Below are 27,054 nucleotides of genomic sequence, written 5' to 3'. Positions count from 1 at the left end.
GGCACGGCACCAGGACTGACGATTACAGCTGAGTGGCTGTGAGGGTCAGGCGGAGTTAACGTGTGTGTGTGTGCGCACGAGATTGAGAAAGAAAGAGTGCATTCGCTGCGGTGAGTCTCATAATGTAACGAGGAAGTGAGTTGGCTAGTTATTGTGTTTTTTATTTTAACCGTCCTTTCGACCAAAGTAAATATCCATATGAACACTTTTCCACATGGCTTCCATCTTCAGGCAATAAAGAAATGACCTCATAACTCTCTTGTAATCAAAGTTATCTCATCTCTCTGCCAGGGGCCTAGTTGCAAAACATTTAATAAACGGAAGCAAACTGAACAAAACGTGGAGGGACCTACCTGTATTTATCCAATATTAACTCAAATTTTGCTCCGTTTGCTTCCATTAAGTTCTTAAACGTTACACGGTTTCCATAATGAATGTGCCCCTGCTCTCTCTTGTCGATCATTCACCAATTTAAATTAAATTTAAGGGGCTTTATTGGCATGGGAAACATATTTTTACATTGCCAAAGCAAGTGAAATAGATAATAAACACAAGTGAAATCAACAATACAAACATTTCAAATGTCATATTATGTCTACACAGTGTTGTAATGAAGTGCAAATAGTTAAAGTACAAAAGGGAAAATCAATCTCCCTGCTTCGCTTTCACCTCTCACACAGTCTCCCTCCTATCTCTTTATTGCGTGTGTCGTGAACAACATTTGCCTGAGCAACAATACTAGAATCGGTGGTTCGGTTTTCAATATAAAAGTTACCCATTGAAACTGATGCAAACGGATACAAATGGAATCATGCTACAATTGGACGAGATAATTCGAAACAAGGTTGGAATAATGTTATATACATTTAAAAAAAGACAATAATTTGATAATTTGATGCCCCCCCAAAAATCTGTTGAAATTGCGCTGTGGGTGTTACTCTTCAGGACTGCAACATACCTTCAATGTACAGCCTTATGGATCTGGGGTTCATGACATGGGGTACAGCCTTATGGATCTTGAGTTCATGACAAGGGGTACCAGCCTAGTTATTGACACCCACAGATTACAATTCTAAAGCGCTTACACAAATATTACAATCGCAGCTCTTATTGCGGCACTTTAACTGTGGGAAATCACCTCACAATTCAGCCTATAATGCCTATTGAACATTCAAATTGCAATGTACAGGGCTCCCGAGTGGCACAGCGGTCTAAGGCACTGCATCTCTATGCAAGAGGTGTCACTACAGGCCCTGGTTCGAATGCAGGCTATATCACATCAGGTTGTGATTGGGAGTCCCATAGGGCGGCGCACAATTGGCCCAGCATCGTCTGGGTTTGGCTGGAGTAGGCTGTAATTGTAAATAAGAATTTGTTCTTAACTGACATGCCTAATTAAGTAAAGGTTAAATGTTATTATTTTTTAAATAAACTTATGGAATTGTGAGGTGATTTCCCACAGTTAAAGTCCTGCAATAAGAGCTACGATGCTAATACTTGTGTAAACTCTTCACATTTCATGGACCCAAGATCCAGAGGTAACGCTGTACAGTAAAATAGAAGTATGTCCCAAATCAATTATAATACAGCCACAGTGCGACTTCAACTATTTTTTGTGTTAAATTAACTACTTATTGTCTTTTTTTAAATTCATATAACAACATTCTTACCTTATTTAGCATTATCTTGTCCAAATATGGCATTATTACATTATTTTTATCCGTTTGCATCAGTTTTAGTATGGGATTCTTATTTTGAAGTCGAACCGCAAATTCCATTGTGGCTCATCATTATTCTAGCTACCATCACAGATGTGCTTTTCCGACGGAATACAATAATAACTTGTAACCTGCACGGTCTCAAACAGAGTACGGAGAAGAGCAACGGTCGGTAGTTGAGATCTGCCGCGTTCACAGAAGAACCACACTAGAACCGGACAGAGAAAACAACTCAAAACCTGTCAGACAAGTGAACTCAAACGAGCCTGAGAGAAAACGGAGCCTTTGTTTTCAGAAGCGGCAGTGAGCCAAACCGGAGGAAAGATTATGAGTTTTCTGCCATACCTCTCTGCTGAGACCTGGACCCTCCTGGCCCTCCTCATCACCCTAATAATAGTGTAAGGACTTACATCAAATCAAATGTTATTTGTCACATTTATCGTAGTTAACCGGTGTAGACTAGCAGTGAAATGCTTATTTAGGGGTCCTTTTCCAACAATGCAAGATAAGATATATATTTTGTATACTTCTCTAGAACATATTACTAGTTAACTTGTGTGTACAGGTGCGGGTACTGGCCCTATGGTGTTTTCACTAAGATGGGTATCCCTGGTCCCAAACCCCTACCTTACTTTGGCACAATGATGGAGTATAAAAAGGTTAGTACCCATTCAGAATAAACATCTCTCTCATATTTTAAACAATTGTGTATTTTCCCCCCATATAAAATAATACACTGAGAAGGAAAAAGAGGACTAGCCGGTTGTTTGAACAATAGATAAATAAAAGGTAATATGAGACATGATCAGTCTAGAACATTTACATTTACATTTAAGTAATTTAGCAGACGCTCTTATCCAGAGGGACTTACAAATTGGTGTATTCACTTTATGATATCCAGTGGAACAACCACTTTACAATAGTGCATCTAAAACTTTTAAGGGGGGGGGGGGTTACAAGGAAGTTGTGTTGCTTGACCCCGGGTACCATAGAAAATAACAAACCCTCCTCAACCCTCACCTGTTTCAGGTGTGTTCTCTGTTCAGGTGTAAGACACACCTACATGACCTCCTAGGGCATGGCCAGGCATGAATCAGCTGTTTCTCATTTTCTATCTCTCTTTCTCTCTCTCTCTCTCTCTCTCTCTCTCTCTCTCTCTCTCTCTCTCTCTCTCTCTCTCTCTCTCTCTCTCTGTCTTTCTCGCTACAGGGCATGACAAACTTTGACACAGAGTGCTTTCAGAAGTATGGGAGAATCTGGGGGTGAGTTCAGTTGGCTGTACCGTACTAGGATGACTCACAACTGTACTATGTTCTTTCAATGAATCACCTGCTCGAGCTGTCATGTGACCATGAGGAATAGTATTAGTAATGTCAACCAAAACCAGAATAATGTTTTCTATGTAATTTTCTAAGAGGTGGTTAATAAATGTGTGGGTTTCCAGTGTTGGGTAGGTTACTTTCTAAATGTAATCCGTTACAGTTACTAGTTTTACCTGTCCAACATTACCCCAAACTCAGTAACGTAATCGGATTACATTCAGTACCTAGTTTTACCTGTCCAACATTACCCCAAACTCAGTAACGTAATCGGATTACATTCAGTACCTAGTTTTACCTGTCCAACATTACCCCAAACTCAGTAACGTAATCTGATTACATTCGGTTACTTTAGATGACTTTCCCTTTAAGAGGCAATACATTTTACTTCCTGGGTTGGTTATGTAGGCTTCTTCTAACCCATCGCTTTCTACTGTTAGGTTCTAAATGAACCTAGTAAAAGTCACGGATGATTAGTAAAGCTTAAATCAAGTTTATTCGCCCGTTAAGGTCAATACAGCTGCATCAGACAAAAGACATATTCACATAAGCACTGATATTTAACCCTTTCTCCTACGCTGAGTCTCCTCCTACACATCTGAACAGCCAATACAGCCAATACAACCCTGTGTGTTTCTCCTCTGTGAAGGATCTATGATGGGAGGCAGTCTGTTCTGTGTACCATGTAGGTGTATATATAGTGGTTAAAGCCAGGTGTGTTTCTCCTCTGTGAAGGATCTATGATGGGAGGCAGCCTGTTCTGTGTATCATGTAGGTGTATATATAGTGGTTAAAGCCAGGTATGTTTCTCCTCTGTGAAGGATCTATGATGGGAGGCAGCCTGTTTTGTGTATCATGGACAAAAGCATGATCAAGACCATCCTGATTAGAGTGTTACAACATTTTCATCAACCGCAGGGTGAGACACACACACACACACACACACACACACACACACACATCCCCCTAATAATAATCTGAATAATAATAATCCTAACATTATTACTGATATTATTAATACATTATTTGTGGCATTCATTATTCATACATTTTAACTTCTTATGGATGGTGGCAGTATTGAGTAGCTTGGATGACTGACATGCCCAGAGTAAACTGCCTGCTACTCACTCCCAGAAACTATGATATGCATATTATTAGTAGATTTGGATAGAAAACACTCTGAAGTTTCTAAAACTGTTTGAATGATGTCTGTGAGTGTAACAGAACTCATATGGCAGGTAAAAACCTGAGAACAAATCCAAACAGGAAGTGGTCTGTAGGACTTCAATTAATTCCCTATTCAAACTACAGTGTCTGTGGGGTCATGTTGCACTTCCTAAGGCTTCCACTAGATGTCAACAGTCTTTAGAACCTTGTTTGAGGCTTCTACTGTAAAGCGATGAAGAATAAGAGCTACTGGTGTCAGAACACTGCCAGCAGGGCATGAGCCTCAGGCATTGCGCGCTCACGTGAGAGGTACCTCAGTTCCATTGCATTTCTGAAGACAAAGGATTTCTCCGGTTGAAACTTTATTGTGGATTTACGATAAAAACATCCTAAAGATTGATTCTATACATCGTTTGACATGTTTCAACGAACTGTAATGGAAATTGTTGAGTTTTCGTCTGACATGCGCATCCTGAATTTGGATTTGTGAACTGAAGCCGCGAACAAAAAGGAGGTACTTGGACATAAAGGATGGACTTTATCGAACAAAACCAACATTTATTGTGGACCTGGGATTCCTGGGAGTGCATTCTGATGAAGATCATCAAAGGTAAGTGAATATTTATAATGCTATTTCTGACTATTGTTGACTCCAACATGGCGGATATATTTCATGCATGTTTTTGTGTCTGAGCGCCGTACTCAGATTATTGCTTTTTCGGTAAAGCTTTTTTGAAATCTGACACAGCGGTTGCATTAAGGAGAAGTTTATCTAAAGTTCCATGTATAACACTTGTATTTCCATGAACATTTATGCTGAGTATTTCTGTAAATTGATGTGGCTCTCTGCAAAATCACCGGATGTTTTGGAGGCAAAAGATTACTGAACATAACGCGCCAATGTAAACTGAGATTTTTGGATATAAATATGAACTTTATCGAACAAAACATACATGTATTGTGTAACATGAAGTCATATGAGTGTCATCTGATGAAGATCATCAAAGGTTAGTGATTAATCTTCCCTCTATTTCTGCTTTTTGTGACTCCTCTCTTTGTCTGGAAAATGGCTGTGTTTTTGTGTGTGTTGGCGCTGACCTAACATAATCATATGGTTTGTTTTCGCCTTTTTGAAATCAGACACTGTGGCTGGATTAACAAGAAGTAAAGCCTTAAAATGGTGAATAATACTTGTATGTTTGAGGAATTTTAATTATGAGATTTTTGTTGTTTTGAATTTGCCGCCCTGCACTTTCACTGGCTGTCATCATATCGATCCCGCTAACGGGATCAAGCCATAACAGGTTTTAAAGTAGCTGAATATTATGTAAATATTATGATCAATATTAATAAATCATATCATTGTTACAACTGTCCTCCATGTTTTAGAATTCTGTCTGAACGGCGAGCTGTTTGATCATTAATACAACTGTCCTCCATGTTTTAGGACTTCCATCTGAACGGTGAGATGTTTGATGCGTTGTCCGTTGCCGAGGACGACACATGGAGACGGATCCGCAGTATCCTCTCACCTTCCTTTACCTCTGGACGACTAAAAGAGGTAGAACCATCCCTCCATCTCTCCCTTTCTATGTTTTATCAACTTGTTATAAACGCTTTATAACTTGTTATAAACTATTTACTAACTCATTATAGCTATTTAGAAACTCTTTACTAACTCATTATATCTTGTTAGAAACTCTTTACTAACTCATTAACGCTTGTTAGAAACTCTTTACTAAATCAAATCAAATTGTATTAGTCGCAAACACATATTTAGCAGATGCGGGTGTAGTGAAATGCTTGTGTTCCTAGCTCCAACAGTGCAGTAATATCTAACAATACACAACAATACACACAAGTCTAAAAGTAAAATTAAGAAATATAGAAATATTAGGATGAGCAATGTAGAAGTCTGGAGTATAAAATTACAGTTGAAGTCGGAAGTTTACATACACTTAGGTTGGAGTCCATTAAACTAGTTTTTCAACCACTCCACAAATTTCTTGTTAACAAACTATAGTTTTGGCAAGTCGGTTAGGACATCTACTTTGTGCATGACTCACGTAATTTTTCCAACAATTGTTTACAGACAGATTTCACTTATAATTCACAGTATCACAATTCCAGTGGGTCAGAAGTTTACATACACTAAGTTGACTGTGTCTTTAAACCGCTTGGAAAATTCCAGAAAAGGATGTCATGGCTTTAGAAGCTTCTGATAGGCTAATTGATATCATTTGAATCAATTGGAGGTGTACCTGTGGATGTATTTCAAGGCCTACCTTCAAACTCAGAGCCTCTTTGCTTGACATCATGGGAAAATCAAAAGAAATCAGCCAATAACTCAGAAAAATTATTGTAGAAGTCTGGTTCATACTTGGGAGCAATTTCCAATCACCTGAAGGTGCCACGTTCATCTGTACAAACAATAGTACGCAAGTATAAGCACCATGGGACCCCGCAGCTGTCACACTGCTCAGGAAGGCGACGCGTTCTGTCTCCTAGAGGTGTACGTGCTTTGGTGCGAAAAGTGCAAATCAATCCCAAAACAACAGCAAAGGACCTTGTGAAGATGCTGGAGGAAACAGGTACAAAAGTATCTATATCCACAGTAAAACGAGTCCTATGTCGACATAACCTAAAAGGCCGCTCAGCAAGGAAGAAGCCACTGCTCAAAAACCGCCATAAAAAAGCCAGACTACGGTTTGCAACTGCACATGGGGACAAAGATTGTACTTTTTGGAGAAATGTCCTCTGGTCTGATGAAACAGAAATAGAACAGTTTGGCCATAATGACCATCGTTATGTTTGGAGGAAAAAGGGGAGGCTTGTAAGCCGAAGAACATTACATTTACATTTCAGTCATTTAGCAGACGCTTTTATCCAGAGCGACTTACAGTAGTGAATGCTGTAACGGCTGTCTGTAAGAGGGAACCAAGGTGCAGCAGAGGATGTGTTCATCATTAGAATTTTAATTCAAAAAAGCAAGAGAACACTACAAAATGAAGAAAAACGACAGCAAACAGTCCTGTTAGGAAAATACTCTAAACAGAAACAATTACCCACAAAACCCAAAGGAAAAACATGCTCCTTATGTGTGACTCCCAATCAGCAGCAACGAGCTTCAGCTGTGCCTGATTGGGAGCCACACACATGGCCCAAAACAAAGAAATACCAAAACATAGAAAAAGGAACATAGAACGCCCACCCAATGTAACACCCTGGCCTAACCAAAATAAAGAACAAAAAACCCCTCTCTATGGCCAGGGCGTTACAGTACCCCTCCCAAAGGTGCGGACTCCGGCCGCAAAACCTGACTCTGAAGGGGAGGGTCCGGGTGGGCCTTCTTACGGTGGCGGCTCAGGTGCGGGACGTGGCCTCTGCTCCACCCTTGACGTCGCCCTCTTCTGTGGCGCACCTGGCCGCGCCGAAGGTCTGGTGGGCGACGCTGACTGCGCCCGGCTGGCGGCGATGGCTGCGCCCAGTTGGCGGGCGACCCTGGTTGCGCCCGGCTGGCGACCGGCGATGGTTGCGCCCGGCTGGCGACCGGCGATGGTTGCGCCCGGCTGGCGGGCGACCCTGGTTGCGCCTGACTGGCGGGCGGCGATGGTTGCGCCCGACTGGCGGGCGACCCTGGTTGCGCCCGGCTGGCGGGCGGCGATGGTTGCGCCCGGCTGGTGGGCGACCCTGGCTGCGCCCGGCTGGCGGGCGACCCTGGCTGCGCCCGGCTGGCAGGCGACCCTGGCTGCGCCGACGGCACTGACCCAGGATTCACCAGGCTGCGGAGACATGATGGATGCCTGGCCCTGGGCACAGGCACAGGACTCACCAGGCTGGGGAGACATGACAGAGGCCTGGCCCTAGGCGTAGGCACAGGACTCACCGGGCTGGCGGGCGTCCCTGGCCACTCTGGCAGTTCAGGGCAGTCTGGCCACTCTGGCAGTTCAGGGCAGTCTGGCCACTCTGGCAGTTCAGGGCAGTCTGGCCACTCTGGCAGTTCAGGGCAGTCTGGCCACTCCGGCAGTTCAGGGCAGTCTGGCCACTCCGGCAGTTCAGGGCAGTCTGGCCACTCCGGCAGTTCAGCGCAGTCTGGCCACTCCGGCAGTTCAGCGCAGTCTGGCCACTCCGGCAGTTCAGCGCAGTCTGACCTCTCTGGCGACTGTTGACTGGCGGGCAGCTCTGACGACTGTTGACTGGCGGGCAGCTCTGACGACTGTTGACTGGCGGGCAGCTCTGACGACTGTTGACTGGCGGGCAGCTCTGACGACTGTTGACTGGCGGGCAGCTCTGACGACTGTTGACTGGCGGGCAGCTCTGGACAGGTGAGACCCACTGGAGGCCTAGTCCTGGGAGGTGGCACAGGACGGACCAGGATGGGGAGACCCACTGGAGGCCTGGTCCTGGGAGGTGGCACAGGATGGACCAGGATGGGGAGACCCACTGGAGGCCTGGTCCGAGGAGGAGGCACAGGATAAACCGGGCTGTGGGGGAGCACTGGAGTTCTGGTACGGACACTCTTTATCCATACTCCAGGCTGAATGCCGACTTTGGCCCGGCACGGGCGGAGAGCAGGCATTGGGCGAACTGGACCCTCCCAGCGCTCTGGAGACACAGTGCGCAACGCCGGCGCAGGATAACCTGGACCAAGGAGGCGCACTGGAGACCAGACGCGCTGAGCTGGCACCATCCGCCCTGGCTCGATGCCTGCACTCGCATGGCACTTGCGGGGGGCTGGTATGTAGCGCACCGGGCTTTGAACGCGCACTGGGGACACCGTGCGATCCACAGCATAACACGGTGTCTTACCAGTACCACGCTGCTTCCGGTAAGCACGGGGAGTTGGCTTAGGTCTACCACCTGACTCCGCCAATCTCCCCGTGTGCCCCGCCTCCCGTGTCCGTTGCGCTCGCTTGCCTCGTACCAGCGCATCTCAGCTCTCGCCGCCTCGATCTCCCACTGCGGGCGGCGATACTCCCCAGCTTGAGCCCATGGTTCACCTTCGTCCAGTAATTCCTCCCATCTCCAGGAATCCTGAACGATCCTCTCCATCTTCTCCAAAGTCCATGAGTCCTTCTCCTGGTGCCTCTCCTTCCTCTGCTGCTTGGTCCGTTTTCGGTGGGTAATTCTGTAACGGCTGTCTGTAAGAGGGAACCAAGGTGCAGCAGAGGATGTGTTCATCATTAGAATTTTAATTCAAAAAAGCAAGAGAACACTACAAAATGAACAAAAACGACAGCAAACAGTCCTGTTAGGAAAATACTCTAAACAGAAACAATTACCCACAAAACCCAAAGGAAAAACATGCTCCTTATGTGTGACTCCCAATCAGCAGCAACGAGCTTCAGCTGTGCCTGATTGGGAGCCACACACATGGCCCAAAACAAAGAAATACCAAAACATAGAAAAAGGAACATAGAATGCCCACCCAATGTAACACCCTGGCCTAACCAAAATAAAGAACAAAAAACCCCTCTCTATGGCCAGGGCGTTACAAATGCATACATTTCATTCATTTTTTTTTCTTCTGTGCTGGCCCCCCGTGGGAATCAAACCCACAACCCTGGCGTTGCAAACACCATGATCTACCAACTGAGCTACAGGGAAGGCCCATCCCAACTGTGAAGCACGAGGGTGGCAGCATCATGTTGTGGGGGTGCTTTGCTGCAGGAGGGACTGGTGCACTTCACAAAATAGATGGCATCATGAGGGAGGAAAATGACGTGGATATATTGAAGCAACATCTCAAGACATCAGACAGGAAGTTAAATCTTGACCCACAAATGGGTCTTCCAAATGGACAATGACCCCAAGCATACTTCCAAAGTTGTGGCAAAATGGCTTAAGAACAACAAAGTCAAGGTATTGGAGTGGCCATCACAAAGCCCTGACCTCAATCCTATAGAAAATGTGTGGGCAGAACTGAAAAAGCGTGTGCGAGCAAGGAGGCCTACAAACCTGACTCAGTTACACCCGCTCTGTCAGGAGGAATGGGCCAAAATTCACCCAACTTATTGTGGGAAGCTTGTGGAAGACTACCCGGAACGTTTGACCCAAGTTAAACAATTTAAAGGCAATGCTACCAAATACTAATTGAGCGTATGTAAACTTCTGACCCACTGGGAATGCGATGAAAGAAATACAAGCTGAAATAAACCATTCTCTCTACTATTATTCTGACATTTAGTCACGGTTGTCGTCTGGAATGGAGGACCAAAACGCAGCAGGAATGTGGATGCTCATCTTGATATTTATTTGAACCAAGAAAACACCAAAATAACAAAACGAAGACCGAACGATCAACAAAACAGTCTTGTAACGCTCACACACGCAAAACAAGAAACAATCTCCCACAAACACTACACCAAACAATTACCCATATATAGGACTCTCAATCAGAGGTAACGAGAAACACCTGCCTCCAATTGAGAGTCCAGCCCCCAAACGTAACCATAGAAAACCTAAACTAGACAGAATGCAGAAATACAACCTAGAACATACTAACCTAGAACATACACCCAAAACCCAGGAACACATAAATCAAACACCCCTCTACAACACACACAAAACCCCCACCATACAAAACAAACATCCCTCTGCCACGTCCTGACCAAAACACTAAACAACTACTCCCTCTGCTGGTCAGGACGTGACACATTTCATATTCTTAAAATAAAGTTGTGATTCTAACTGACGTAAAACAGGGAATTTTTACTCGGATTAAATGTCAGGAATTTTGAAAAACTGAGTTTAAATGTATTTGGATAAGGTGCATCCGACTTCAACTCTATATATATGTATATATGTGATGTGATGTATAGACATTATGGACAGTATGTGGATAGAATTTATAGCATATCTGTGGAATACATGGATAGAATAGTATATATACAGCAATAGCTAAATAGGATGAGCCTTGACTAGAAACAATATATACATGCATTCAGAAAGTATTCAGACCCATTGACTTTTTCCACATATTGTTACATTAAAGCATTATTCTAAAATGTATTACATTTTTAAAAATCCTCTACCTACACACAATACCCCATAATGACAAAGCGAAAACCGTTTTTAAGAAATGTTTGCAAATTTATTAAAAATCAAAAACAGATACCATATTAACATAAGTATTCAAAGGTGGAGTCATGCGTCCTCTGAAACATGACCCGCCTGACCACCTACTTCCTGTTTCACCGGATGTCAGCTTGCAGGTGACCAGCCCTGTCACCTAGAGTCACTAGAGCAGGATAAGCCAAGGTCCCGGATGGCGCTGGGCCAATTGTGTGCCATCCTATGGGGTTCACGGTCACGGTCGGTTGTGACATAGCCTGGGATCGAACACCAGGCGGTGCAGTGCTTTTGACCGCTGCACCACCCAGGACCCCTATCTTCTTCATTCATATATAGGACTAGAATTAGATGCAGATGGATTTCACTTCTCTTCGCAAAGATTTTATGGTTATGGGTCTGAATAAATAACTGCTATAGTTTACCGCCATGTGAATGGTTATGGGTCTGAATAAATAACTGCTACAGCTTACCACCATTGTGCGTTCGCTCTTCTTTCAAACTACCGATTTCTATTGGCTGCTCTATTTAACATTCAGCAAACAAGAGCTTGCATCCCTCTTCGATTAGTCTATTTGTATAGGAAATGCAACAACAACAACAATGTCCAGCAAGCTATTCTAGTCTAGCTTTTCCTGAATGGGAATCCAAGAGCTAAGGAGCATAATTTACTGGTGTCTCTTAGTTATTTATCCCAGGAAAAGGGAATGGTTTTGTGCGGTAAATCTCGGTAACCGAGTTATGGCCATTCAACCCTAATCATGGAACAGCACTCTGCTAACCTCTCTCTCTGTCTCTCTCTCTGTCTTTCTCTCTGTCTCTGTCTCTCTCTCTATATATATATATACATAGATGTTTGGTATCATGAAGCAGCACTCAGCTAACCTGCTGAACGGAATGAAGAAGCAAGCAGATAAAGACCAGGCCATCGAAGTGAAGGAGTGAGTCCTGACCTCTAACCTCTGACTTTTCACCTTACACCCCTGAGTCTTAATTGTAATACACATACATACATATATATATTAAAACATATAAATATATATATATATCATATATACTACCGTTCAAAAGTTTGGGGTCACTTAGAAATGTCCTTGTTTTTTAAAGAAAAGCTATTTTTTATCATTTAAATAACGTCAAAGTGTATTTTTTATGGAATATCTACAGAGGCGTACAGAGGCGCATTATCAGCAACTATCACTCCTGTGTTCCAATGGCACGCTGTGTTAGCTAATCCAAGATTATCATTTTAAATGGCTAATTGATCCTTAGAAAACGCTTTTGCAATTATGTTAGCACAGCTGAAAACTGTTGTTCTGATTAAAGAAGCAATAAAACTGTCCTTCTTTAGACTAGTTGAGTATCTGGAGCATCAGCATTTGTGGGTTCAATTGCAGGCTCAAAATGCCCAGAAACAAAGAACTTTCTTCTGAAACTCGTCAGTCTATTCTTGTTCTGAGAAATGAAGGCTATTCCATGCGAGAAATTGCCAAGAAACTGAAGATCTCGTACAATGCTGTGTACTACTCCCTTCACAGAACAGCGCAAACTGGCTCTAACCAGAATAGAAAGAGGAGTGGGAGGCCCCGGTGCACAACTGAGCAAGAGGACAAGTACATTAGAGTGTCTAGTTTGAGAAACAGACGCCTCACAAGTCCTCAACTGGCAGCTTCATTAAATAGTACCTGCAAAACAACAGTCTCAACGTCAACAGTGAAGAGGCAACTCTGGGATGCTGGCCTTCTAGGCAGAGTTTCAAAGAAAAAAAACATATCTCAGACTGGCCAATAAAAGGAAAGACTAAAATGGGCAAAGAACACAGACACTGGACAGGGGAACTCTGCCTAGAAGGCCAGAATCCCGGAGTCGCCTCTTCACTGTTGACATTGAGACTGGTGTTTTGCGGGTACTATTTAATGAAGCTGCCACCTGGTCAGTAGTCTTTGTCAGTAGTTGTGTGGTCTAGAGGTCGACCGATTACATGGCCGATTAATTAAGGCCGATTTCAAGATTTCATAACAATCGGTGATCGGCCTTCTTGGAAGCAGATTATGGCCGATTACATTGCAATCCACGAGGAGACAGGCTGACCACCTGTTACGCGAGTGCAGCATCAAAAGGACCTTGTGGCTGCAAGGAGCCAAGGTAAGTTGCTAGCTAGCATTAAACTTAACTTATAAAAAACAATCAATCTTCACATAATCACTAGTTAACTACACATGGTTGATGATATTACTAGGTTAACTAGCTTGTTCTGCATTGCATATAATCAATGTGGTGCCTGTTAATTTATCATCGAGTCACAGCCTACTTCAACTTGATGATTTAACAAATGCGCTTTCGCGAAAAAAAAGCACAATCGTTGCAATAACGTACCTAACCATAAGCATCAGTGCCTTTCTTAAAATCAATACACAAGTATATTTATTTAAACCTGCATATGTAGTTAAAAAAAAATCATGTTAGCAGGCAATATTAACTAGGGAAATTGTGTCACTTCTCTTGCGTTCAGTGCAATCAGAGTCAGAGTATATGCAGCAGTTTGGGCCACCGGGCTCGTTGCGAACTGTTGAAAGGCCATTTATTAAGAACAAAGTCCGTAATTAATTTGCAAGAATATTAAATAACTATGACATAAGATTGAAGGTTGTGCAATGTAACAGTAATATTTAGACTTAGGGTTTCCACCCGTTCCATACAATACGGAACGTTTCCGTATTTCACTGAAAGAATAAACGTTTTGTTTTCGAAATGAGAGGTTCCAGATTTGACCATATTAATGACCAAAGGCTCGTATTTCTGTGTGTTTATTATATTATGATTAAGTATATGATTTGATATTTGATAGAGCAGTCTGACTGAGCGGTGGTAGGCAGCAGCAGGCTCGTAAGCATTCATTCAAACAGCAGCTCTTAGCAATGCTGGGATGCACAGTGCTGTTTATGACTTCAAGCCTGTCAACTCCCGAGATTAGGCTGGCAATACTAAAGTGCTTATAAGAACATCCAATAGTCAAAGGTCTATGAAATACAAATAGTATAGAGAGAAATAGTCATATAATAACTACAACCTAAAACATCTTACCTGGGAATATTGAAGACTCATGTTAAAAGGAACCACCAGCTTTCATATGTTCTCATGTTCTGAGCAAGGAACTGTTAGGGCTAGGGGGCAGTATTGACACGGCTGGATAAAAAAACATACCCGATTTAATCTGGTTACCACTCCTACCCAGTAACTAGAATATGCATATACTTATTACATATGGATAGAAAACACCCTAAATTTTCTAAAACTGTTTGAATGGTGTCTGTGAGTATAACAGAACTCATTTGGCAGGCAAAACCCTGAGACATTTTCTGACAGGAAGTGGATACCTGATGTGTTGTATTACCTTTAAACCTATCCCATTGAAAAACACAGGGGCTGAGGAATATTTTGGCACTTCCTATTGCTTCCACTAGATGTCACCAGCCTTTACAAAGTGTTTTGAGTCTTCTGGAGGGAGATCTGACCGAACAAGAGCCATGGAACGATGATGGCCCATTAGACACCTGGCGCGCGAGTTCATGTTGGGTACCCTCGTTCCAATACGTTATAAAAGAGTATGCATTCGTCCACCTTGAATATTATTCATGTTCTGGTTAAAAAGGCCCTAATGATTTATGCTATACAACGTTTGACATGTTTGAACGAACGGAAATATATTTTTCCCCTCGTTCATGACGAGAAGTCCGGCTGGCTTAGATCATGTGCTAACTCGACGGAGATTTTTGGACATAAATGATGAGCTTTTTTGAACAAAACTACATTCGTTATGGACCTGTGATACCTGGAAGTGACATCTGATGAAGAGAATCAAAGGTAATGGATTATTTACATAGTATTTTCGATTTTAGATCTCCCCAACATGACGTCTAGTCTGTATCGCAACGCGTATTTTTCTGGGCGCAGTGCTCAGATTATTGCAAAGTGTGATTTCCCAGTAAGGTTATTTTTAAATCTGGCAAGTTGATTGCGTTCAAGAGATGTAAATCTATAATTCTTTAAATGACAATATAATATTTTACCAATGTTTTCTAATTTTAATTATTTAATTTGTGACGCTGACTTGACTGCCGGTTATTGGAGGGAAACGATTTCCTCAACATCAATGCCATAGTAAAACGCTGTTTTTGGATATAAATATGAACTTGATAGAACTAAAAATGCATGCATTGTCTAACATAATGTCCTAGGAGTGTCATCTGATGGAGATTGTAAAAGGTTAGTGCATCATTTTAGCTGGTTTTATGGTTTTGGTGACCCTGTCTTTGAATTGACAAAACATTACACACAACTCTTGTAAATGTACTGTCCTAACATACTCTAAATTTATGCTTTCGCCGTAAAACCTTTTTGAAATCGTAAAACGTGGTTAGATTAAGGAGATGTTTATCTTTCAAAGGGTGTAAAATAGTTGTATGTTTGAAAAATTTGAATTTTGACATTTATTTGGATTCAAATTTGCCGCTCTTGAAATGCACCTGCTGTTGATGGAGTGCACCACGGGTGGCACGCTAGCGTCCCACCTAGCCCATAGAGGCTAAACGTTAGCTTTTTTACATGGCACATATTGGATTTTTACTTTCTTCTCCAACTGTGTTTTTGCTTTATTTAAACCAAATTGAACATGTTTCATTATTTATTTGAGACTAAATAGATTTATTTATGTATTGTATTAAGTTAAAATAAAAGTGTTCATTGTTCATTCAGTATTGTTGTAATTCTCATTTAATACAAATATATAAAAATCGGCCAATTAATCGGTATCAGCTTTTTTTGGTCCTCCAATAATCAGTATCGGTATCGGTGTTGAAAAAAATCATAATCGGTCGACCTCTAGTGTGGTCAGTACATGTGTGGTCAGTACATGTGTGGTCAGTACATGTGTGGTCAGTACATGTGTGGTCAATACTTGTGTGGTCAATACTTGTGTGGTCAGTAGCTGTGGTCACTAGTTGTGTGGTTGTGTGGTCAGTGGTTGTGTTGTGAGTAATTGTGTGGTTGTGGTCAATAGTTGTGTGGTCAGTAGTTGTGGTCAGTAGTTGTGTGGTTAGTAGTTGTGGTCAGTGGGTGTGTGGTCAGTGGGTGTGTGGTCAGTGGGTGTGTGGTCAGTGGGTGTGTGGTCAGTGGTTGTGCAGTCAGTGGTTGTATGTCAGTGGTTGTGGGGTCAGTAGTTGTGGTCAGTGATTGTGGTCGGTAGTTGTGTGGTCAGTAGTTGTGTGGTAGGTACAGTGAGGGGGAAAAAGTATTTGATCCCCTGCTGATTTTGTACGTTTGCCCACTGACAAAGAAATGATCAGTCTATAATTTTAATGGTAGGTTTCTTTGAACAGTAAGAGACAGAATAACAACAAAAAAATCCAGAAAAACGCATGTCAAAAATTTTATAAATTGATTTGCATTTTAATGAGGGAAAAAAGTATTTGACCCCTCTGCAAAACATGACTTAGTACTTGGTGGCAAAACCCTTGTTGTCAATCACAGAGGTCAGACGTTTCTTGTAGTTGGCCACCAGGTTTGCACACATCTCAGGAGGGATTTTGTCCCACTCCTCTTTGCAGATCTTCTCCAAGTCATTAAGGTTTCGAGGCTGACGTTTGGCAACTCGAACCTTCAGATTTCAGTCCTTCACGGTGTAGTGTGTTACCAATTGTTTTCTTGATGACTATGGTTCCAGCTGCCTTGAGATCATTGACAAGATCCTCCCGTGTAGTTCTGGGCTGATTCCTCACCGTTGTCATGATCATTGCAACTTACGAGGTGAGATCTTGCATGGAGCCCCCCGGCTGAGGGAGATTGACAGTTCTTTTGTGTTTCTTCCATTTGCGCATCTCTCCAAGCTGCTTGGCGATGGTCTTGTAGCCCATTCCAGCCTTGTGTAGGTCTACAATCTTGTCCCTGACATCCTTGGAGAGCTCTTTGGTCTTGGCCATGGTGGAGAGTTTGGAATCTGATTGATTGCTTCTGTGGACAGGTGTCTTTTATACAGATAACAAGCTGAGATTAGGAGCACTCCCTTTAAGAGTGTGCTCATAATCTCAGCTCGTTACCTGTATAACAGACATTTGGGAGCCGGAAATCTTTCTGATTGAGAGGGGGTCAAATACTTATTTCCCTCATTAAAATGCAAATCAATTCATAACATTTTTAACATGCGTTTTTCTGAATTATTTTGTTGTTATTCTGTCTCTCGCTGTTCAAATAAACCTACCATTAAAATTATAGACTGATCATTTCTTTGTCAGTGGGCAAATGTACAAAATCAGCAGGGGATCAAATACTTTTTTCCCTCACTGTACATAGAAAAAGTATGTGAACCCTTTGGAATTACCTGGATTTCTGCATAAATGGTCATCAAATTTGATCTGATCTCCATCTAAGTCACAACAAGACAAAGTGTGCTTAAACTAATAACACACAAACAATTATACGTTTTCGTGTCATTATTGAACACACTGTGTAAACATTCACAGTGCAGGGTGGGAAAAGTATGTGAACCCTTAGATTTAATAACTGATTGACCCTCCTTTGGCAGCAATAACCTCAACCAAACGTTTTCTGTAGTTGCGGATCAGACCTGCACAACGGTCAGGAGGAATTTCGGACCATTCATCTTTACAAAACTGTTTCAGTTCAGCAATATTCTTAGTATGTCTAGTGTGAACCGCTTTCGAGGTCATGCCACAGCATTTTAAATTGGTTTGAGGTCAGGACTCTGACTGACTGGGCCACTCCAGAAGGCATATTTTCTTCTCTTGAAGCCATTCTGTTGTTGATTTACTTCTGTGTTTTGGGTTGTTGTCTTGTTGCATCACCCAACTTCTGTTGAGCTTCAATTTGCAGACAGATAGCCTTACATTCTCCTGCAAAATGTCTTGATTACCTTGGGAATTTATTTTTCCGTTGATGACAGCAAGTTGTCCAGGCCCTGAGACAGCAAAGCAGCCCTAAACCATGATGCTCCCTCCACCATACTTTACAGTTGGGAAGAGATTTTTATGTTGGTGTGCTGTGCCTTTATGATCAGATCAAATTTTAAAACTAATTTATGCAGAAATCCAGGTAATTCCAAAGGGTTCACATACTTTTTCTTGCTACTGTAGTTGTGTGGTCAGTAGTTGTGGTTGGTAGTTGTGTGGTTGTGGTCAGTAGTTGTGGTCAGTAGTGGTGTGGTTGTGGTCAGTAGCTGTGTGGTCAGTAGTTGTGGTCAGTAGTTGTGGTCAGTAGCTGTGTGGTCAGTAGCTGTGTGGTCAGTAGCTGTGTGGTCAGTAGCTGTGTGGTCAGTAGCTGTGTGGTCAGTAATTGTGTGGTCGGTAGTTGTGATCAGGTGGTTGTTGTCAGTAGTTGTGTGGGCAGTAATTGTTTGGTTGTGGTCAGTAGTTGTGGTCAGTAGTTGTGTGGCTGTGGTCAGTGGTTGTGGTCAATAGCGGGGTGGTCAGTAGCTTTGTGGTCAGTAATTGTGGTCGGCAGTTGAGATCAGGTGTTTGTGGTCAGTAGTTGTGTGGGCAGTAAATGTTTGGTTGTGGTCAGTAGTTGTGTGGCTGTGGTCAGTGTTTGTGGTCAGTAGCTTTGTGGTCAGTAATTGTGTGGTCGGCAGTTGAGATCAGGTGGTTGTGGTCAGTAGTTGTGTGGGCAGTAAATGTTTGGTTGTGGTCAGTGGTTGTGGTCAGTGGCTGTGTGGTCAGTAGTTGTATGGTCAGTAGTTGTATTGTAAGATTATATTGAAGCTAAATACACAATGCAGAGTTCGAGAGTTTGAGAAAAAAAACTTGAGTTCTAATGGTCAATAGCGAATTGTAAATAGGAGTTGGGTTTCAGTTCAACATCTGTTTAAAATCTGTGGAATGTCACTCCTGAAGTCAGAGCAACGTGTTCTACGTGGGCCACATTTTCATTGGTCTGTACAATGAGTCTGTAGTGGGATACTTGTTATTTGGCCATTAGCCAAGTTGTCCTGCAAGGACTTCTGATTGGTCAGGCTAGGGTGGGGGGTTATAAGTGGCATCTTGTCCTTTGTTCTGGAGGGGAAAGCTAAGGACAGGGGGAGACTGAATATCTGCCTCCCAGCATAACATCTTGATTTGTCCTCTCTGAATAAACCTATTTCTCTCCCGCTGATTTGCTTTGACGTTTGTGTTATTGAAGAATAACATATTGCTAACAGTAGTTGTGTGGTCAGTAGTTGTGTGGTTCAAATCAAATCAGAGACCGAGCAATTGCCGTACCAGGCAGGCAGTGTGGTCAGTAGTTGTGTGGTTGTGGTCAGTAGTTGTGTGGTTGTGGTCAGTAGTTGTGTGGTTGTGGTCAGTAGTTGTGTGGTTGTGGTCAGTAGTTGTGTGGTCAGTAGTTGTGTGGTTGTGGTCAGTAGGTGTGGTCAGTAGTTGTGTGGTTGTGGTCAGTAGTTGTTTGGTCAGTAGCTGTGTGGTTGTGGTCAGTAGTTGTGCAGTCAGAAGTTGTGTGGTCAGTAGTTGTGTGGTTGTGATCAGTAGTTGTGTGGTAGTTGTTAGTAGTGGTGTGGTTGTGGTCAGTAGTCGTGTGGCTGTGGTCAGTAGTTGTGGTCAGTAGTTGTGTAGATGTGGTCCGTGGTTGTGGTCAGTAGTTGTGTAATTGTGGTTGTGTTGCAGGTTCTTTGGGCCCTAAAGTATGGACGTGGTCACCAGCACAGCCTTCAGTGTGGACATTGACTCTCTGAACAACCCTTCAGACCCATTCGTCTACAATGTCAAGAAAATGATCAAGTTTGACCTGTTCAACCCACTGTTCCTCTTAGTCGGTGAGACCACACACACACATGCAGACTTGTACTTTTTAATCATATGAAGTTGTAAACCTTTCTATAAAATGTTACTCTCCTTCTCCAGCTTTGTTTCCCTTCACAGGTCCTATCTTGGAGAAGATGAAGTTTTCTTTCTTCCCGTCTGAGGTGACAGACTTCTTTTACGCCTCGCTGGCTAAGATCAAATCTGGACGTGACACTGGGAACTCAACTGTAAACATGTTTTATATTTATATTTGATTGTTATGTTGATATTTCCTTTTAGAATCTGTTTGTGTCGTGATTGGACGAGATCTAGTATATGTTTGTGATGGTTGTGATTGGACCAGATCCATTAAAATCTGTTTGTGTTGGTTGTGATTGGACGGATTTGACCTCATGTCTATCTGCTTCCAGAGTCGGGTGGATTTCTTACAGCTGATGATCGACTCTCAGAAAGGCAACGACACAAAGACAGGAGAGGAGCAGACTAAAGGTACCTGCCGAACAAACACCTGTAAACTACTGTTACAAACACACACCTGTAAACTACTGTTACAAACACACACCTGGAAACTATTCTCTCTCTCTCTCTCTCGCCCCCCCCACCCACCAGGACTGACTGATCATGAGATCTTGTCTCAGGCCATGCTCTTCATCTTCGCCGGCTACGAGACCAGCAGCAGTACTATGAGTTTCCTGGCCTATAACCTGGCAACCAACCCCCATGTCATGGCCAAACTGCAGGAGGAGATAGATACTGTGTTCCCCAACAAGGTAACCCCCACACCCTGACCAAACTGCAGGAGGAGATAGATACTGTGTTCCCCAACAAGGTAACCTCCACACCCTGACCAAACTGCAGGAGGAGATAGATACTGTATTCCCCAACAAGGTAACCCCCATGTCATGGCCAAACTGCAGGAGGAGATAGATACTGTGTTCCCCAACAAGGTAACCCCCATGTCATGGCCAAACTGCAGGAGGAGATAGATACTGTGTTCCCCAACAAGGTAACCCCCACACCATGACCAAACTGCAGGAGGAGATAGATACTGTGTTCCCCAACAAGGTAACCCCCACACCCTGACCAAACTGCAGGAGGAGATAGATACTGTATTCCCCAACAAGGTAACCCCCACACCCTGACCAAACTGCAGGAGGAGATAGATACTGTATTCCCCAACAAGGTAACCCCCACACTATGACCAAACTGCAGGAGGAGATAGATACTGTGTTCCCCAACAAGGTAACCCCCATGTCATGGCCAAACTGCAGGAGGAGATAGATACTGTGTTCCCCAACAAGGTAACCCCCACACCATGACCAAACTGCAGGAGGAGATAGATACTGTATTCCCCAACAAGGTAACCCCCACACCATGACCAAACTGCAGGAGGAGATAGATACTGTGTTCCCCAACAAGGTAACCCCCACACCATGACCAAACTGCAGGAGGAGGTAGATACTGTGTTCCCCAACAAGGTAACCCCCATGTCATGGCCAAACTGCAGGAGGAGATAGATACTGTATTCCCCAACAGATGTGGTGAGGTACTGATGTGTGTGTATCCCCGGTGTCAGATGTGGTGAGGTACTGATGTGTGTGTATCCCCGGTGTCAGATGTGGTGAGGTACTGATGTGTGTGTAACCCCGGTGTCAGATGTGGTGAGGTTCTGATTTGTATGTAACCCTGGTGCCAGATGTGGTGAGGTACTGATTTGTATGTAACCCTGGTGCAGGCTCCAATCCAGTACGAAGCTCTGATGCAGATGGACTATTTGGACTGTGTGTTGAATGAGTCTCTGAGACTGTACCCCATCTCCCCACGACTGGAGAGGGTCGCCAAGAAGACGGTGGAGATCAACGGCATCGTCATCCCCAAAGACTGCGTTGTCCTGGTTCCCACGTGGACCCTCCACCGAGACCCAGAGATCTGGTCAGACCCTGAGGAGTTCAAACCAGAGAGGTACTGGACTGCACCGTGACCACAATCCAACCATAACACAACCTTAATACAACCACAGTACAACCATAACACAACCACAATACAACCATAACACAACCACAATACAACCACAATTCAACCATAACACAACCACAATACAACCACAATTCAACCATAACACAACCACAATACAACCACAATTCAACCATAACACAACCATAACACAACCACAATACAAACTAAATTCAACCATAACACAACCACAATACAACCACTATTCAACCATAACACAACCACTATTCAACCATAACACAACCACAATACAAACACAATTCAACCATAACACAACCACAATACAAACACAATTCAACCATAACACAACCACAATTCAACCATAACACAACCACAATTCAACCATAACACAACCACAATTCAACCATAACACAACCACAATTCAACCATAACACAACCACAATACAAACACAAGAGCATTAGTTCATTTTGCTAACCAAAACTACAGTGCATTATAATACTGCAATACAATGTGTTATGTGTCTGAACCACAACCACAAATCAACTATAATACAACGTGTAAAATGACCGAAACACAACCACAAATCAACTACAATACAATGTGTAATATGTCTGCCCTCTCCCTGTACAGGTTCAGTAAGGAGAACAAGGAGTCTATTGATCCGTACACGTACATGCCGTTTGGGGCAGGGCCCAGGAACTGTATCGGGATGCGTTTCGCCCTGATCATGATCAAACTGGCCATGGTCGAGATCCTCCAGAGTTTCACTTTCTCCGTCTGTGACGAGACCGAGGTGAGATGCTCACCTGAGCAGACAGAATATGACATCATCAAACATCAGTAGCATTCATAGATAGAGGCTGCACTTGCCGCCTCATGTACATACTACCTCAATTGCTTTGATCAACCAGTGCCCCCGCACATTGGCTAACCGGGCTATCTGCATTGTGTCCTGCCACCCACCACCCGCCAACTCCTCTTTCACGCTACTGCTACTCTCTGTTCATCATATATGCATAGTCACTTTAACCATATCTACATGTACATACTACCTCAATCAGCCTGACTAACCGGTGCCTGTATGTAGACTCGCTACTGTTATAGCCTCGCTACTGTTATTTTTCACTGTCTTTTTACTGTTGTTTTTATTTCTTTACTTCACTGTTGTTCACATAATACCATTTTTGCACTGTTGGTTAAAGTAAGCATTTCACTGTAAGGTCTACCTACACCTGTTGTATTCGGCGCACATGACAAGTAAACTTTGATATGATTTGATTTGATTTTAGCATGGTCAGCACCTGTTGTAACATGGTCAGCACCTGTTGTAACATGGGCAGCACCTGTTGTAACATGGTCAGCGACTGTTTTAACATGGTCAGTGTCTGTTTGAGCATGGTCAGCACCTGTTTTAGCATGTTCACCACCTGTTTTAGCATGTTCACCACCTGTTTTAGCATGTTCACCACCTGTTCTAACATGGTCAGCATCTGGTTTAACATGGTCAGCATCTGGTTTAACATGGTCACCACCTGTTTTAACATGGTCACCACCTGTTTTAGCATGGTCACCATCTGTTTTAACTTTTGACCATATGTTTTAATATTGTCAGCACCTGTTTTAACATGGTCAGCACCTGTTTTAACATGGTCACCACCTGTTTTAACATGGTCACCACCTGTTTTAACATGGTCACCACCTGTTTTAACATGGTCACCACCTGTTTTAACATGGCCACCACCTGTTTCAACATGGTTTAGTTTTATTTAGCATGGTCACCACCTGTTTTAGCTTGGTCACCACCTGGTTTAACATGGTCACCATCTGGTTTAACATGGTCACCACCTATTTTAGCATGGTCAGCGCCTGTTTTAACATGGTAAGCACCTATTTTAGCATGGTCACCACCTATTTTAGCATGCTCACCACCTGTTTTAACATGGACCTGTTTTAACATGGGCACCACTTGTATTAACAAGGTCAGCACTTGTTTTATGATGGTCAGCACATTTGTTTTTTGCATGTTTAGCATGTTGGACCTGTTTTAACATGGGCACCACCTGTATTAACAAGGTCAGCACCTGTTTTATGATAGTCAGCACATTTTTTTTGCATGTTCAGCACCTGTTGTAGCATGGTCACCACCTGTTGTAGCATGGTCAGCACCTGTTGTAGCATGGTCAGCACCTGTTGTAGCATGGTCAGCACCTGTTGTAGCATGGTCAGCACCTGTTGTAGCATGGTCAGCACCTGTTGTAGCATGGTCAGCACCTGTTTTAGCATGGTCAGCACCTGTTTAGCATGGTAACCGACTGTTTAAACATGGTCGGCAACTGTTTTAACATGGTCAGCACCTGTTGTAAATTGGTCCGCACCTGTTTTATAATTGTCACCATCTGTTTTAACATGGTCACCACCTATTTTAACATGGACCTGTTTTAACATGGTCACCACCTGTTTTAATATGGTCTGCGACTGTTTTAACATGGGCAGCACCTATTACATGGTCACCACCTGTTTTAGCCAAGTCACCACTTGTTGTAGCATGATCACCACCTGTTTAACTTGGTCAGCGACTGTTTTAACGTGGTCAGTGACTGTTTTAACATGGTCAGCCCCTGTTACATGGTCACCACCTGTTTTAGCCATTTGTTGCATGGACAGCACCTGTTTTAACATGGTCAGCCCCTGTTACATGGTCACCACCTGTTTTAACATGCTCACCACCATTTGTTGCATGGTCAGCACCTGTTTTAACATGGTCAGTGACTGTTTTAACATGGTCAGTGACTTTTTTTAACATGGTCAGCACCTTTTTTAACATGGTCTGTTATTCTCTATAGAGCCTGTTGGAGATGGACAACCAAGGTTATGTTCTGTTCTGTTGTTCTCTATAGAACCTGTTAGAGATGGACAACCAAGGTTATGTTCTGTTCTGTTATTCTCTATAGATCCCGTTGGAGATGGACAAGCAGGTTCTGCTGATGCCAAAACGACCAATCAAAATGAGGCTGGAGCCCCGTAGCAACACTTCTAGCAACACCACCGCCACCACTCTGAACAGTCCAACAACATGACCAAATGCAGGAGTACCGTACCCTACCCTGGAGTACCATACCATAGATAGATAGATGGCGTGATCGATAGATAGATCTATCTACCTACCTATCATTCTTTCTAACTATACTGAACAAAAATCTAAACACAACATGGAACAATTTAAAAGATTTGGCTCTGCTACAGTTCACTTAAGGAAATTAATCAATTGAAATAAATGAATTAGGCCCTAATCTACAGATTTCACATGACTGGCCAGGGACGCAGCCATGGCTGGGCCTAGGAAGGCATAGGTCCACCCACTTGGGAGCCAAGCCGACCCACTGGGGAGCTAGGCTCAGCCACTCAGAATGAGTTTTTCACACAAAAGGGCTTTATTACAGATACAGTAGGGGGAAAAAGTATTTGATCCCCTGCTGATTTTGTACATTTGCCCACTGATAAAGAAAGGATCAGTCTATAATTTTAATGGTAGGTTTATTTGAACAGTGAGAGACAGAATAACAAAAAAAAAATCCTGAAAAATGCATGTCAAAAATGTTATAAATTGATTTGCATTTTAATGAGGGAAATAAGTATTTGACCCCCTCTATCAGAAAGATTTCTGGCACCCAAGTGTCTTTTATACAGGTAACAAGCTGAGATAAGGAGCACACTCTTAAAGGGAGTGCTCCTAACCGCAGCTTGTTACCTGTAAAAAAGACACCTGTCCACAGAAGCAATCAATCAATTAGATTCCAAACTCTCCACCATGGCCAAGACCAAAGACCTCTCCAAGGATGTCAGGGACAAGATTGTAGACCTACACAAGGCTGGAATGGGCTACAAGACCATCGCCAAGCAGCTTGGTGAGAAGGTGACAACATTTGGTGCGATTATTCGCAAATGGAAGAAACACAAAAGAACTGTCAATATCCCTCGGCCTGGGGCTCCATGCAAGATCTCACCTCGTGGAGTTGCAATGATCATGAGAACGGTGAGGAATCAGCCCAAAACTACACAGGAGTATCTTGTCAATGATCTCAAGGCAGCTGGGACCATAGTCACCAAGAAAACAATTGGTAACACACTACGCCGTGAAGGACTGAAATCCTGCATTGCCCGCAAGGTCCCCCTACTCAAGAATACATATACATGCCCGTCTGAAGTTTGCCAATGAACATCTGAATGATTCAAAGGACAACTGGTGAAAGTGTTGTGGTCAGATGAGACCAAAATTTGGCATCAACTCAACTCGCCGTGTTTGGAGGAGGAGGAATGCTGCCTATGAGCCCAAGAACAACATCTCCACCGTCAAACATGGAGGTGGAAACATTATGCTTTGAGGGTGTTTTTCTGCTAAGGGGACAGGACAACTTCACCGCATCAAAGGGACAATTGACAGGGCCATGGACCGTCAAATCTTGGCTGAGAACATCCTTCCCTCAGCCAGGGCATTGAAAATGGGTCGTGGAGGGGTATTCCAGCATGACAATGACCCAAAACACACCGCCAAGGCAACAAAGGAGTGGCTCAAGAAGAAGCACATTAAGTCTTCTTCTTAAGTCTCCAGACCTTAATCCCATAGAAAATCTGTGGAGGGAGCTGAAGGTTCGAGTTGCCAAACGTCAGCTTCGAAACCTTAATGACTTGGAGAAGATCTGCAAAGAGGAGTGGGACAAAATCCCTCCTGAGTTGTGTGCAAACATGGTGGCCAACTACAAGAAACGTCTGACCTCTGTGATTGCCAACAAGGGTTTTGCCACCAAGTGCTAAGTCATGTTTGGCAGAGGAGTCAAATACTTATTTCCCTCATTAAAATGCAAATCATTTTATAACATTTTTGACATGCGTTTTTATGGACTTTTTTGTTGTTATTCTGTCTCTCACTGTTCAAATAAACCTATCATTAAAATTATGGACTGATAATTTCTTTGTCAGTGGGCAAACGTACAAAATCA

General features: G+C 43.1%; 1 pseudogene; it reads left to right on the top strand.

Annotated features, from left to right (window-relative positions):
• The first annotated feature begins 1,810 nt into the window (after positions 1 to 1,810).
• LOC106594163 (cytochrome P450 3A27-like) lies at positions 1,811 to 25,578 on the top strand (annotated as a pseudogene).
• The last annotated feature ends 1,476 nt before the right edge of the window (positions 25,579 to 27,054 follow it).

The sequence above is a fragment of the Salmo salar genome, chromosome ssa02 (assembly GCF_905237065.1).
Source record: "Salmo salar chromosome ssa02, Ssal_v3.1, whole genome shotgun sequence".
NCBI classification, from domain to species: Eukaryota; Metazoa; Chordata; class Actinopteri; order Salmoniformes; family Salmonidae; genus Salmo; species Salmo salar.
The sequence above is the reverse complement of the archived record's forward strand: the minus strand, read 5'-3'. Positions and strand labels throughout refer to the sequence as shown.